At 37.6% G+C, this 16006-nt stretch overlaps 1 protein-coding gene across 1 annotated transcript in view; it reads right to left on the bottom strand.

Annotated features, from left to right (window-relative positions):
- The window catches only part of FOXP2 (forkhead box P2), a 444921-nt gene that overhangs the window by 359631 nt on the left and 69284 nt on the right, over positions 1-16006 (bottom strand). Inside the window, exon 2 of the mRNA XM_037389994.1 lies at positions 15247-15393. The gene's annotated coding sequence lies outside the window, so the exon portion shown is untranslated. The remainder of the gene's footprint in view (positions 1-15246; positions 15394-16006) is intronic.

A 16006-nucleotide genomic window follows, 5' to 3' on the forward strand; every position in this document is an offset into this window, starting at 1 on the left:
GATTCCACTTAAATCTTCAACCTTCAGCTCACTGGAAACATGAAAATTGAGGGTGGCTTGGTTGAAAGAAACCAGAATGTCGCAGCACTCTCCAAACTATCAAGCTGCAACAAGGTCTTTTACCATCTCATACCAGCACATTCTTCATACAGTCCCTCTGCTGCCTTCTCCTCATCTCATCCAGGGCATGTGTTCTCTCTTTTCTTGCTTCTCCTTCTCCCTCTTCTTCCTCAGCTGCTGTCTTTCCATTGGCTGCTCAACACCTTAACTTAACCAGCCACAGCTGCACCTTGTCTACATCGGCCAACCCGCTGCCTCTGAAGCCAGCCCACAGTTGTATATTAACAATGCTAATTAACCCAGCTTCATTCCTCTACACCATAACATGAGAGAATTCTGATTTCTAAGGAAGAGAAGAAGAAAGGAGACTAGGAGAACAAAGTCAAGGGAGATTACAGAAAAGGACTTGGATAAATGATTTGGCAGCCATCATCCTGCAAAATAGAACTCAAAGGGAAGAAGAAGAAGTTCAAGAGAACTGGCAGGTCCACAAAGGAGTATAATTTAAGGTGTAAGAGCAAACTATGTAAATGTTAAAAAAACACTAAATCACAAACTCTTGAAGGACCTGCAACTTCAGGAGAGTACACGTGCATGAACACAAGTATGTAAGGGAGTAAAACGTGACCATACGGGGACATAGTCAGAAAAGCAAAACCAGAAAGTGAAATACAACTTCCAAAAAACCTGAATTAGTAGCAAAAAAGCATTTTTTAAGTTTCTTAAGAGTAAGAAGAAAATTCAAGGAAGAGTTGATCAGGCTATTTGCAGAAGATACAAAGACACATACATTTTCCTTAGTCTTTGCTATAAAAGACAAATACAATCTGATAGCTAAAACTAGTGAGAAAAGGGATAAAAAATTAAGAGTAGAACAGGGAAAACAGATGAAGAGATACTTCAGTAAGTTAGATGCTGTCAGATCAGCCCAGACTAATCAAGATCATACTTAGGATAGGTAAGAACGTGATGTTGGCTTGTGCCATGAAGCCAGTTGAAGAATGCCAGACTCCAACGTCTCCAATGCCTGATTGCACTGAAATTTTGCTAACCTGTCATTTATAGCTACTTAAAACCAAATCAGTGAAATTATAAGTTTAAAATAATCTTTATTTTTAAAATTTATTTTTAACTCAAATCAGTCCAGTAAATAAGGTTTCTATCAATTATTCCCATGAACAGCCACATTGCATCAATAGATAGGACAGTTAACTGCAGTGCAAAGGACTCTAAAAGAATTAATTGAAATTCTCTCACACCCATTTTTCAGAACTTTTAGAGAATGGATGGAGTTCCAGAACAGCAAGAAGGCAAAAATCCAATGCCTGTCTTAAAAAGGTGAAAGAAGAGGACTTAAGGCATGACAGTCTTGTCCAATTAGTTTCAGTTCCAGAAATATTCTTGAGAAAAACAAAACCTAAAAGATTTTTTTCTTTTTTACAACAAGAAAATACATACTTAACAATATAGTTTTGTCATGAGCAAAACCTAGCAAGCCAATAAAATTTCTCCATCCACAGAAAAATAGTTTTTGAATGGGAAAGAAGCAGTGGGTGACATATAAAAAGAAGTTAATGACTCTTAATAAAAAGCTAAGGAAACAAATACTAATTTAAAATACTTTAAGGAAAAAAAAAATGTTTTCAAAAATTTGATGTAGAGACTAGTAATAAAGAAAGGATATTATGAATGAGGCTCAGCAGGGGACCATCCTGGTTTGGTGAACTGGGTATTTTTCTTTCATTACTTGGACAGTGAAGTGGTCATCCATATCGAAATAGTAATTTTAAAAATCTCAGATGACAGTAAATTTGAGAGAAAGACAGGAAAAACATTGGTCCTTCCTCCATAGGTTTTACCAAAAGTAACAGGAAATTAAATTTAAGATGTGCACACATAAACATACATTTTAGTAGTTCTGAAGAATTCTTAATAACCATGAGTCAGTTCCGAAGCAGCTGAACTCACAATTACACCAACTTCAGTTTAGAATACATAATGATGTGATTGTATGGCATCAACACATTGCAACAATAGCTCAACCAGAGCACTGCACTTAGACCTATATTTTGAAGTATATCCCATTTTCTTCTTGTCTTCCTCTACCAGATTCTTTTCAAATCTGCATTAAACGATATGTAACAGAGAGCCACAGCCATAGCCTGGAAGATGTCAGATACTCAGTTCTGAGCATCCCATCCTTTGAACGCTCTGTCCTACCAGTTCTTGGTGATTCTTGGTCGTAACTGCTGGGACGCAGCGAGCCAGCACTATCACCAGTATTAAATAACTGACAGCGTATTTCAGCTTGCTGGGATGTTATCAGTCAACTTTCTGGGGGCATGTGGCCATGTGGAAGACACTGCACTCATCCCCCTTAGGTAGCTGAATACAGGCTGGACGTTGCCTGCCCAGACATGAAGGCTTCAGGTTACCTTCACCCCCAACTCTTGTTCCTGTAGATGCCACTCCTCTTCTTCAACTGGCAAGCTGATTTTTTTGTGTAGGCAGCACGATCAGTGAGGAGCTGTTATCACGGGGCACAGCAACTCATGGATCTTATGTTGCACAGACATTTTGGCCAGTACATCACCACGGAAGAGCAGGGCTCCTCTGCTGACGTTCTCCCTGCCAGAATGTAGTATCTGTGCCATAGGACCATCCCAGAGATAACTTAATGTTTTTCCCCATGGGATCACCAGACACAGCCCAGATGGCTGTTGTGGGTGCTGGGCCAAAGCAGCCTGCAGGAGCAGACACAACTGCCACAATTGTGCTATAGGAACCCAGCAATATCAATGCTTTATTAGAGGCCCATGAGAAAAATATGAGTTTGGACTGATGAGCTGATGCCTATTTATTTGAGGCAGTATAGAATGCATTGATTACATGGTGACAATTTGCTTTTTATGCACTGAGAAACTTTATGGGTTTGGTTAATATAATAGCAAATAGAAAATACACTTTTAGGAATATACCTACAATTACGGAAGCACAGACACTTCAAAAACATTCTACGCATATACACTTCAGTGAAGAATTTAGGCGAGGTATCTCAGAATACAAGAGTAAATACATAAATTGATAGAATTTTGAAAAAGCAAGCTATTGAGACCGAGACATATATTATTATTCCTTATCACTGATGTAAAATATCAGCAAAACATCGAAAAGAAATTAAATAGCTTCCTATTTTCTTGCATACTGAATTAAAGATGCACTTCACCTTCTAAGATGAATTGTTTCCGTGCATTTCCACGATCTGATTCTATCCTGATCTTGATCTTCCTTATCAGGCCATACAGAACAAGTAGAAGAAAAAACCATTTCCCAATGCATTGGTTGTCAAGGTATTACAACCTACTGCTTCTGGATTTCATATCCAACTGTTTCCTATACACCCTCCGTTGTTCTATCTTTGATGCATAGGTAGTGTGGTCAAATTAATGCTGCTATTGAAACCTAGAATTTTGCATTTCTCAAATGCAGCCCAAATATTGCACCTACAGTTTTGGTGGGGTTTTTTTTTTGTTGTTTTGGGTGGGTTTTTTTTCCATTTAATTTCCTAGGTTCCTTTTAGGGCAAAAAAAGGAAAAAGTCCTTAAGGCAATATAAGCACTTAATCCAACTCAAATACTAAAGAGGACATAACCTTTTAAATCATCTTAAATATTTACGATGCCATAAGCTCTTAAACTTCCTGGAATACTTAGCCTTCCTTAAAACCTCACAGTACTCAAAGTCCCTAGAGCAACATAAGCACCTAAACTGCTTCAAATCCTTCCAAAGGACACAACCTTTAAACCAACGTTCAGGGTCTAATTTTTAGGAATATTTTTGTTTCTTCAGGCACAATTCTGCCTGGTTTTGCCCACAAATCAGGCAGCTATATAAGTACTATTCACATGCTTCCCTTGACACAATACTTTCATCTGATGGAAGACACATGCACGGAAATGATGTAGAGCACCCTGCTACCCTGGGAAAGTCAACGCGGGTAACGGGAAGGATTCCCTCAGTCCTAAGCCCAGCCAGCATTCAACTTAACTGAAAGAAAAGTAACAGAAACACAAGAGAGTCACCAAAGCCTTCATAGCACCTTGTTCGGACCTTTAAGCAATGTCTCACAACGAATCAAGCCAAGTTCATAATATTTCACCATCAACTTGCAGTAGCAAACCAAGAAATTACAAAATTGACATCTGCAACAGCAGCAAATGCGATCTCTGGGTGGAACCCAGCAGTAAGTATTAAGAATAGAGCCAGTGTAAAAGCCACATTTGAGAAGTGATCAGTTAACACGTACGCAACCAGACACTACTTCAGGACTTTCAATTCTTCAGGATGGTGTCAACCCTCATTCATCTTCTAACCTGATTTATCTTTTTAACAACTGTGTGGTGAACTTCAGTCACTCTGTTTCCTTCCTGCATAACCCTTTCAGATAGGTCTGGAGTGAGCAGAAAAACTATTCAGAGTAAAGTAGTCTTACACACACAAGCTTGAGAGGCAAAGGTCCTTCTCCTTCCAGAATTTCCTGGTTCAGGCTTTCAGTGTTTCCTACAGGCCAGGAAGGGAATTTTCCGTGTTCCAGTCTAAAGAGTATCTCATTTTTTTATTCCAAGAGTGAGTGCAGCATTAAGTGAAACATTAGTGCCACAGACGCTCTCAAGCAATGGGGAAAAATTACAAATGATTGGGCTATTTTAATTTTGAAATTCACGAAACACAGTAAATTGTAAGTCAGTCACGTTGCCTGTCCTTCGGAAGTAAATAAAGGTAAAGCTGTCCACCTTCAGAGCACACTTAAAAACTCATATTTGCCAGACTTCTGCATGACAAGCAGTCACTGAATATATGCATCTGCAATTTTTTTATAAATTATTTTACATAAACCATAAGCTATTTCAATAGAAGTGTTTTATTTATCAATGAATAAAATATTTGAAATACACAGCTCAATGTTAGAAAAAATTACTGTTATGTTGATGTTTCAACATGTTGAAAATCTGAACGTTTGGGAATGCTCCTACAGCTATATGGCAAAGGCTTAAGAGGTTCGAAGAGTCCGTGTTTATGGTGGGCCTGGTGAGCAATTACAACATTGTACAAAGCACTACAGAGTCCATTTTATCAATTTTTCCATTTTCTTTGTACCTTTACTGTCTTACCAATGAAATGCATCGATGTTCAAATATTTGATTACCTTACACTATAGTGGATGGTCTAATACTACTGGGATTAATGGGCATTTCATAACTATCTCCTTGTCATTCTAGTCTCACAACTGTTCTTTTTCTCTTTTTCCTTGGTCTATTTTATATATATTTACAAACTGCCAATTTCCTTACATCCCATGACACTCAGTTTCACCCATAAGCACAAAAAAAGGTGCAAAATTTTAAGCTATTTGAGTCAGTATGACTATTTTAAAAATAATGCAAATATACGTAGAATTTTAAATTATTAAACAGCAAGCTACAGTAGACACACATATTGGCTTTTGAGTAATTCCTGAACATAGAATTTGGATTTTTACCTTTGGCATTTCATCTTACTGTTTCACAGTACGCTACCCAAGTAGCTATCTACTGACTCAGTTTGAAGAGCACGGGAACGGGTAAGTCATTAACTCAGCGCCGTAAGTAGTGTCATGGAAACAGAGTATTGGCTGATGGGCCACAAGCGAAGACTTTGATAACTAAGAGCTCATAAATCATGGTGAAGTGTCCAGTGAAGAACTACAGATATCAGCGTAGAGCAATCTCATTTACAAACACTGACTAGGACAGAAAAACACTAGAAATTTGCACAAGATTAGAAACCTGGGCAGAAAGCAGAGAGACTCCGTTTAGAGAAGCAAACTAAATCTTCATCTTACAAGCAATGAGAACAGTAGTCCATACCACAAGTGATGCCCTGTCCAGTGAACTACCTCATCAATATTGCTGCCATCATCAACACTCTTCACTATGTGCCATACTAAATTCAGCACCATGTCCACATACTTCCATGTGCGCATGCACGCGTGTGTGTATGTACACACACCCACCCCCCCCACACATAATTTGTTAGAATACTGAAGATGACAGAGATTTACAATGAAAAGGTACTCAACTTTCAGCTTTCAGTATTAGCTTCCTTTTTTTTTTTTTCCTATTGATAAACAAGCACTAACTTCGCTATTGCTTCATTTATCATATAACCACAGAAAAGGGACTTGAAAAGGACAGCCCTCCACACAGGTCATCTAGTTCTCCTCTTTAACATATCTTTTTAAAGCTTCCCTTAGAAAAGTGAACAGAGAAGGTGAGATCAAAAATTCAAAACGTCACCCTTTAAATGACATTTTAAATGGAAATAGTCTAGATAAAAACAACTCCTGCTTCAATACAGTTTTAAATATACAAAATAAAAATAGTCCACTGTCATGTAAGTACATGTGAATATCTGAAAACATTTTTTAGTTCCAGAAGAGACCTCTACAGTTACAGATTCTAATCCACTATCTGAGCAGAAAGTGAAAATATTACATTACTCACAGATAAGAAAGGGTTTGGTTGTTTTGGGTTTTTTTTACAGGGCTATTTTTCTGACAAGGATCCCTGTGGCCTTATTTAACTGAGAAAATTAGTCTACTTTAGGAAATAGTGGAGCCAAACCAGAATGGCCTTGTACAGCAGGACAGCTGATGCCGAGCACTTTATACCCACACGACGTGCTTCAAGACACTATTTTGTACTACTGCATACTTTTTGATCCATTTCTGGAGTGCTTGCCCTTGTCCAGCTTTATAGTCAGGAGTGTTCCGAGGCAAGCTGGTTTATCCTGATACTTCGGAAGTGCAATCCTGATCTGAAGTTAAATACTTACAGAGCTGCTACCAAAGCATCTTAATACTAAGATGGTAACCATTTTCTAGTCTAGGTATAAGACCACATCATTTTAGTTTTGTACAGAAGTTTTTAAATATTTCTTTTGCTGTGGCAATTTACATCTTTTGTCTCTTCAGACAACTATTTCCAGCCATATGCAGAGACTCAGCTTAACAAGCCAACTCCAGTATGGGAGCAACTCATTTCCAGACAATGAAGAGCTTTGGAATTTAGCTGTAAGGCTTCAAACCAAATTTCTCCAAAGACACAGGAGGTCTCAACTTCAAATTACCCAAAGGCTTCTTTTTCATCATGAATTTTAGAGGACTTTACAATAATGTATGCACGTTAGGGGATTTAGAACGATACACTTCAACATGCATGCACTAAATTATTGCAAAATCAATTAAAATGCATCTAGAAAAACTTGATCACAGTCACTGATTTTTGCAGCTGAAAAAAACAGAAGTACATCTTTTACTAACATATGGCTGGGGATTGCTCACTTGAGACTGCACAGTTTCAGACAGTTCATCTGGAGCCCATCTCCCCCATGTTCCACATTTTCATCAGAAACAAGAACTGAGAGATAATGACCTCTTGGGGGAAGGTTGATGACCTTGATTCTGCTCTCAATAACTGTCTCAGAAATCATTTATCGTATCTTGCAAAAATACAGGTATAAGTTGCACCGAGAATCAAAGTACCATTTAACTGCTCCACTGAAGAGCTTTCTCCCTAAAAGACCTGATGACAGATCATTTTTTCCCCTGAGTAAAGACACCAGCTAAAACTGCGATTCTTTCTCTGTCAGAGTAAAATTAGGGGAAGGAGGTGGAGAGAAAGGGGATCACATTTTAGTTTTATTCCACTGATGCTGCTGCCTGTCACTAAGAGATGAAGGGCTGAAATCCCATCAGTCTGGATTTACAGATCTGAGGATGAAGAATTAGTATTTTTGTGTTTTTGCAGAAAACTCCTTGATGTATAGCTCCATTATTGAATGTGAACAGCCGCAGTTTAAATTTCAAATGAGGTTCTATTAGCATAACCCATACTTTGTTTCTATTTAAAAATATGATTTTAGCCAAAATTGTGTCAGTTGAGAACCTACACGTTTTCATTTGTTGCTACAGATAAAGGAGAGAAGCAGTTTTACATTTCACTGCTGCAAAATATGAGGTCTAGAATAGCACAAACATTAAAGAATACCTCTAAGATACTACTGCTATCTCCTTCAACCAAAGGGACAAGAGGTGAGTGAACGGTCCATAGCAATGGTGCAGGAAAGGCCTTACACAGGCAGCAGTGCTGGTGGGGCAAACCCCAGTGTCGTTTACAGCTGTCTTTCCAAACCAATTTTCTAAAGAAGATTATTTAAAGACCCTTAAATTGCATTGTGGAGTAACTGTTTAATTAGCTTTGGTTTCCATCATGGATGTTTTTATCAAAATACGCTACACAACAGATGGTTTCTGCTCTTACTCTTTGCAACTACAGTGTTTGTGCAACTACTGTCTTGCCCTTGAAAAGCTGTTTGTGTTTAATGTATCTCATACCGATGGTGTTAACACATATAAATATGCTGGTTTTCTGACATATACATGTACAGTATATCAGAACTCATGAAATTGTTACTCTACATGGCCAGGTTCCAACTGTACTGTGTTTGCATAGTGTTATCTGCTGTAATATTACAGAGCGCTTCAAACTGTACAACAGCCAGGTGACAACAGTATTCATTCCAGGTATCTGAAGTTAACCCTTTTCATGCAAAGCAGTCAAAAACCTCATCTTCACTGTGGAGCACAGTCAAGATCCAGGCACGATCCCCACACAGCTTAGGGGACGAGGGCACGCACGTAACTCAATGGCAGAACCCAGAGACCCAGCAGCCCAAGCCGACCACCACTGCAAGCAGCCAGACCTTTTGGGACTGTTTTGGGGTTGGGATGGTTGTGCTGGACTTACTGTTTCCCTGTAGCAAGTCAATCCATTTCTGTATGCCTTGGCATCTCCATGTTGAAAGTATTCATCAGGATATGTATGACTGAAGCTTCCTGAATTACCTCTGTGCAGCAAAGGCATGGTGACCAACACAGAGCAAAAATGGTACGGTATTTCTGCAGTCAGCCCACCTGACGATTTAAGTACTCTCAGCAGGGTTCCACAGGGGGTTAGGGTTAGAGTGATACTTAATTCAATAATGTTTTCTATAAAGTTCTTTGAAATCCTCAGATGAAATGCAGTGTATTATTACTATTATATGTCATGACTTGTGCCCCAAATGATCTCACCATACTTTGTTAACTGTACACAAGAATCCCTTCGTTACCATTCAAGTGCTTCTACCTCTGAAACATAACGCTGTAGCTGTTTACCAACAGACAGCAACCCTATAAAAACTTTTACTGATCTTATATGAAGAATACTGTGTTCCATTACAAATGCATGTTTCATACCATTTCCAGTTCCTGAACAGCTCAATGCCAGGGCACCGCAACTTCATGCAGGAGGACACCAGAGTCTGTGAAATCATCATTTCAGAGAAGGGCATCTGCTTAGCTGGCATCTTTATTGAGTCTATCACACATCTCTCACTCCCTTATACCACAGGAAAGATAACTCATACCAAACTAATATGGCTGCATCTCTCACAAAGTAAAAAAATTAAGAAAATTGGCAGAATGGGCATAAGGTCCAATTAATCGATGCTGTCAACCAAGTATTCAGGAATCTAACCATCCAAAATCCACTAGAGATGAGAGCTTATATAGGCTGAAGAAATGAAGACATGCTGTTAAAAACTTTTCCTTCTTCTCTTGCCTGCTTTGCAACTTGAGAAAAGATGCATAGCACACAGGTAGTTTTTTAAAAAAACTATCAATACATATTTATACTTCCTAAAAATGCCTGCAACAAACAAAACATCTTTCCCTTCCCCCCTATCTGAAACTCCACGTTGTCTTTAAAAAATTTTGAATCCACCAACCGTGCGATGGGAACTTGATTCGCTACCTACAACAGAATGGGACTGGCCACGTGGAAATTCCTATTATTAAGAAAAACCTCCTGATTTAGCTGCCCATGTTATGGGCAATTTTTGCTCTGTTAATTTTGATGTAGTCAATAATGACTTTCTTTACTGGATGTTCTTCAGGTTTCTATACTCAGATTCACTCACTGGACCCTGATATTCTCAGGCTGTTGGATATACTCAGTTTGACATCTCTAAGAGGGTCAGGACAAAATGTCAATCATAAAACAAAATTTATAGTTTGATACAAATATACACAGTTCTTCACTACTCAAACATCCTCTGTTTAGTGGCACCTTGGCTGAACCACCCTTTTCATTTTCTCAAAACTAGGGTTCTTTTGGTGGATTTTTGTGATAATGCATAAAATGCCATTCAAAACTAAATATTCTTAAAAGTAGCAGAAGGATAGGAATATTACAAATTCAACTCAAATAAAGTCAGACAATTGTGAAAAAAAAAATCAAGCCTGTAAAACTTATATCAACCACATAAAGAGCCAGATTGTCAGCTTCAGTGAAGTTCTGCGTATTTAGCAGTGAGAATCTTGGCCAGCGAGTACTGATATGACAGCATTTCTAAGGGAAATATTTTGTTCATGTTTATAGTACAAGGCTTACTGATACTGAGACACAAACACTGGTGAATGCTATTTTGTGCAAATATTATATATATATATACATATATATGTAAAGAGAAAATACCTTAAAATTATTTTATTAACATGCGATTGCCTACCTTCTCTAAGCACTTTCCTTAGGCTATTATGCAAGTACTCTTAAAAAAAACACAAATCACTTCCTCAGGTCAAATGTAGATTTAGATTCCAGGAGTCAGGTATTCTCTGTAGTTTTATGCTATTATACATGCAGTTTGCGACTATGCAACACTTAACTCACCACATCTTAAATAACAATGAAAAGATGGAGACAAAATGAAAGATACATCCCAGCTGCAAAAAGTAATGTTCAAAACAAAATTAAAACAGAAGGAAAATTTGATAAACCCCAATGAGGTTAATCAATCAGCTCTAAGTGGAAGTACAGAAATAGTTTACCATAACGAACATGTGCATTTCTTCTACAATAGGACAAGTACAATATTGAGACCATCTCTGAAGTATATTCTACTGTTGTCCATTGTTTCATCACAGTGATGTTAAAAACACAAATGGAGTAAGTCTAGCCATCCAAGTTAGCAATTCAAATACATAGCAATTAGCCACAAAAAGACATCTAATAATAAGTTACACTACAAGTTCTGTGTCATACACCTGTTTTTTAACTAAAAGCAAACAGAAAAACCTTATGTTCCTTTTCATGTCTTTTAGACCTGTTCAACTACTTGATGGCCAGGAAGTGCTCCCCACATACAGCCCTTGCCTGGCAATACTGGAACCGAAGAAGGTGGTATGTTATCATCCTATGTTAGGTGACGTAGTTGCCATTACTCAAATATATGCAGCAGTTGATAGTACTAAAGAAATCTACGATACTTCAATACAAGTAGAAAGAAGCATTTCATCATAATCTCATCTAATAGAACACATTATCAATATTAGTTGATAGTAATCTTTTTCAAATTGGAAAGTAATCCAATTGCTTGCTTTTAAAAATTAGCTAAAAATGCATTTTCGTCTGTTGTATTAGCAACAATATTGTCTATTATTGCAAGCCATACTAAAGCAACTATGCTAGAATCTCATGATACATCCCTTTTGCTATCTTACTAGAAATTAGTAATGACATAAGAGTTGAAACATTTGTATTTCTCAAGCCACAGAAAAAATACAATAAAAAAACCCTCAAAATCTATTGACATTTCATAGGTAATACTAAAATGGCATTTGAAGAGTAATTTTTTAATGGTTACATACAATGGCTAAGCAAAATGGAAAATGTCCTTTTAATAAGCTCATAAGTATCAGCATAACCACAAAGAAATAATTTTTCAAAGAATTTTATTTACTCATGGGAAAGCAATATTTTGGCAATGTCAGTGGTAAAAATCCTGCCTCTTAAGTCTCACATAAAGTCACATGAGATGGAATTTATCTGCCTCAACATTTAACAGAAAAGTTAGATGTCTAAATTTGTGCTGGTCACCTTAGGCTTCTTTTATTGTCAGTCACAAGAAGCAGGCATCTCCAAAGGATGATTCCTCTCAAGACAGACATAAAAGGAGGCTCTGGGAATCCTCCCCTGGAAGCCTCCATCTCTCTTCACTGACTAAAGACGTCTAAAGTGACCAGCTCAGATTTACACCACCTATGTTTTACATGGCTAATGTCAGGAGAAATTAATCCCACTCTTGACATTCTTCTCAAAAAGTACATTGGAAAAGTAAGCGTCAGATGCAGAAAAAGAGAATTCTCAAGTAGCATAAAAATCAAAATAGACTGTCCCAGAAAAATTAAAAAAACAAGACCCTTTTGTGAAAATAACAGGGGATCTGTGCATGCCATACAGTGTTTGATCTCCAAGCCAGGACAGACTCAATCATTTCTAGGAGCTTAAGAATATACAGAGAATATTTTCAGAATATGCTGACAAAGTAATATGCCTCTTCTGATTATGAGTAAGCAGCAATTTTCAAAAGCTTTGTAATTCACTGCAATAAGGATAGACGTTCAGAGGCATGGCAAAAGACCCCATTAAAGCTTCACTTTCAAATTTCAAGTCCTTGCTCAAAAGCGAATCAGAGAGTTCCTAGACCTTTTTTTAGAACATCTGGGGTTTTTTTCCATTTTCAGAAATGATACACCCATCTCACGGAAGCTTTTCCAAAGGCATGCAGCCTACAGCAAAACTGTGGACAGAAAATGTCTGCCAAACTAATAAAAGTTTGAAAATCAAGAAAACTGTCATTTGTGAAGAGAGAGTTCCTTTTTCCTAAGTATTTCAAAATACAAGGAAGCCCCTGATTCACACATTTGTAGAAGATGAAAGACTATATTGTTAAGTCTCACTGTAAATTTGCCCAGTTTTTACATGTTTACATTGGCATCCACTTGAATTATGGACCGTCCCAGAATGGCCATTTGCAAGTACCTGAAAACAGAGCTTATAATGAAATTGCTAGGCTGCTTCATAGGTCTCATTGACCTTTGACAAGACTTCAGGAAGACAGCTCTTTCTACAGTGGATTAATGGATCTCTTCTCCAAGGCTTTGTCCCTAGTTTTGTCTTTTTTTTTTTTTTTTCCAAACAGGAAACAATACTAAAAATGTACCTTCCTTTCCATGGATCAAGTGAAAAAGATACTCGTTTTAAACATCTAAAACCCCCATCATGTGACTGTCCACATCACGTGAATTATGGTGTTAATTCATAGCTAAAAAATATTTTCACAGACTTCAATGTGATTTTCATAATTATATTCACAAGACTTTAAATATAATTTAACACATTTTAGAAAGCTCACAACTTCTGCCATCTCTCATCTTTAGCCAAAACTTAACTAAAAGCCTAAACTGAACAGGGAAATACATCAAAATAGGAAAAATTAAATTAATTAAAAAATTGAAATATAAAATAAAATAGCAGAATCTTGTCTGATTTTGCTTACCTATAAATATGCCCAGTATCATAGAACAGCTGAGGTTGGAAGGGACCTCAGGACAACATCTAGTCTAAACGCCTGCTCAAGCAGGGTTAGATGCAGCAGGCTGCTCGTCACTGTGTCCCGTTGGGTTCTGAGTATCTCCATGGATGGAGACTCTACAGCCTCTCTGGGCAATCTGATCCAGTGTTTGACCATCCCCATGGGAAAGAAGTTTTTTATATTCTGTTTAAATAGAATTTTCTGTATTCATTTTGTACCCATTGCTTCTTACTCTGTCACTGGGCACCAAGAAGAAAAGTCTGGCTCAATCTTCTTTACACCCTCCCATCAGGTATTTAATGTGAGAATGAAATGATATTCAGTATTCTACTGCTCAGGAGAGGCAAAGATCTTGTGACTAAATTAGTCCAACTGCTAATCATATGATATCACCCAACCCACACATGATGCTTGGTGCTATACAAAATCAGGCTAGCATTTTTAAGATTCAGAAATTACGTATGTATATATGAATTATACAGTACCATGCCAACACTATAAATTACTATAAGACACCTGCTTACTTGCTAGCCATTTGTGACCATTTGCTGGTTTTAGAGATTTGAATTTTAATTTATAAATGATATAAAGGACCCTGCACTACCACAGGGTGAAATGCACAACAAAACAATAGTCCCCACATTAGATAATAAGTAAGGGTACCTCACTCAAGTTTTTCCACTTTTATAAATGGCAGAGCACCAAAAATATCTACAAGGTCTGAGACTATAGCTCATCAAGGAATTTAAGCTGCAGAAACCAGCACAGCTGCCAAAAGAAGCTATCGTGCACTCCCCCATACTTTAGGCTGCAAATTCCCACCCCTAACACCCTTTGTACCAGTCGCAGCCCTCCAACAGCCATATGGGAGAAGACTGGGATAAATCCAGGTGAAAACAAAACTATACAAACAATTGGTTATTTTCAGCCAGATCCATTCTCCAAATTTATGAACAGCTACACATGCTGAGGGAGAAAAATATAGGGAGGGGAAAAGCAGCTGGCGCTACTTCTTACACAGACATGCCAGCTGAAAGGGTTGACAACACTTAGGTTAAAGCTAAGTGGTCAATGGAGAGGCATGAGCTACACTTTTATTATTATTCTTAATTTTTACCTGATATTTTTTATATATATATACACACACACATATATATACACATACATATATATATACATACATACATGCATAATAATTATTAAAATTACAATGCATAATACTGAATTCCCTAGCCGTTACTTTTAGGATGAGCTGGAGATGCCTCTGGAGATGCCTGCTTCTCTCCTGAGGCCCAACCTAGGATGACTAACAGAGATTCAGCTGCTTAGTTTCTATGTATCTAAATTAACTCAGATCTGGATGAGTTGAAAACATCTGAAAAACAGGTATGTGACTATTACAGCACTTCATTCCCATCTACAACTGCCAATTCCCATTTACAATTCCCAATAGCAATCGCTACTTGGAAAAAAATAAAAAGTAACATAGCTTACCATCACACAAACATAGGAGGAGTTTGTATTTTCTGTATGGTCCACAAATTTCTTCCTAAACTTATTCTACATCTACAAGCAACACGTTTCAGTGATGTGGCACTGTGTTCCTCCCACAGAGCACGTAAAGCCACAGCAGAAACAGCCACAGCCCCAGGTTGGTTATAAATCACTTACATTTCTTCGGAGTCACTTGGTCACCCTGCTGTGCTGTCGGAAGGGATGGTCTTTTCCTTTTTGCTCAAACTGATCCTCCTTCCAGAAGTGTCTGTCACCTCTACTACAGATCAGGACAAAAGGTCCTTAACTTTCACTTGAAATTATCTAAGGGTAAGAAGGGAAAGGAAAACAGTCAATGCAAGCATCCATATAGGTTTTTTATACCGAGGTATTATAATCACCTCTTTGAAACACACTTCAGGGCCGTTCTTACGCACATATACTGCACACCTTGGAAGAAATCCTACACATTTTACACCTTTCTTTCTTTCTTTCTTTGTATGAAACATGTCAAGTAGTCACTACTCCTAAATCAGTCATCTACTCCACTCCCAAGATTAATAATAAAAAGATTGTATTACTTTAAAAAGCGTAAGCGTACAAATAAAAAGATAATTTCCTATCATTGACTATTTATTTTGCACCACAAAGAAATCTTGAATACTTTTGGCAGGGTTCCAGTAGGCAATCACAATCTGCTGAACACAGGTTCACTGGAAACTGTCCTGGCTACCCATTATTGATAAATATTCTGATCTGAATCTTCTATTAACCAAAACAGCTCTCTATTGCACCACATCTTACTGCTCAGAAAGTGAGACCTGGGGGTTATGATGGATAGCCCCATGAAAATTTAAAACTTACCATTCTATCAGAGTCAAAACCATAAACTGAATGTTTAAAATTACTAGGAAAGGAATAAAGAACAAAGCATAAC

This window comes from Falco rusticolus, chromosome 5, assembly GCF_015220075.1.
Source record: "Falco rusticolus isolate bFalRus1 chromosome 5, bFalRus1.pri, whole genome shotgun sequence".
In the NCBI taxonomy this organism is placed as follows: domain Eukaryota; kingdom Metazoa; phylum Chordata; class Aves; order Falconiformes; family Falconidae; genus Falco; species Falco rusticolus.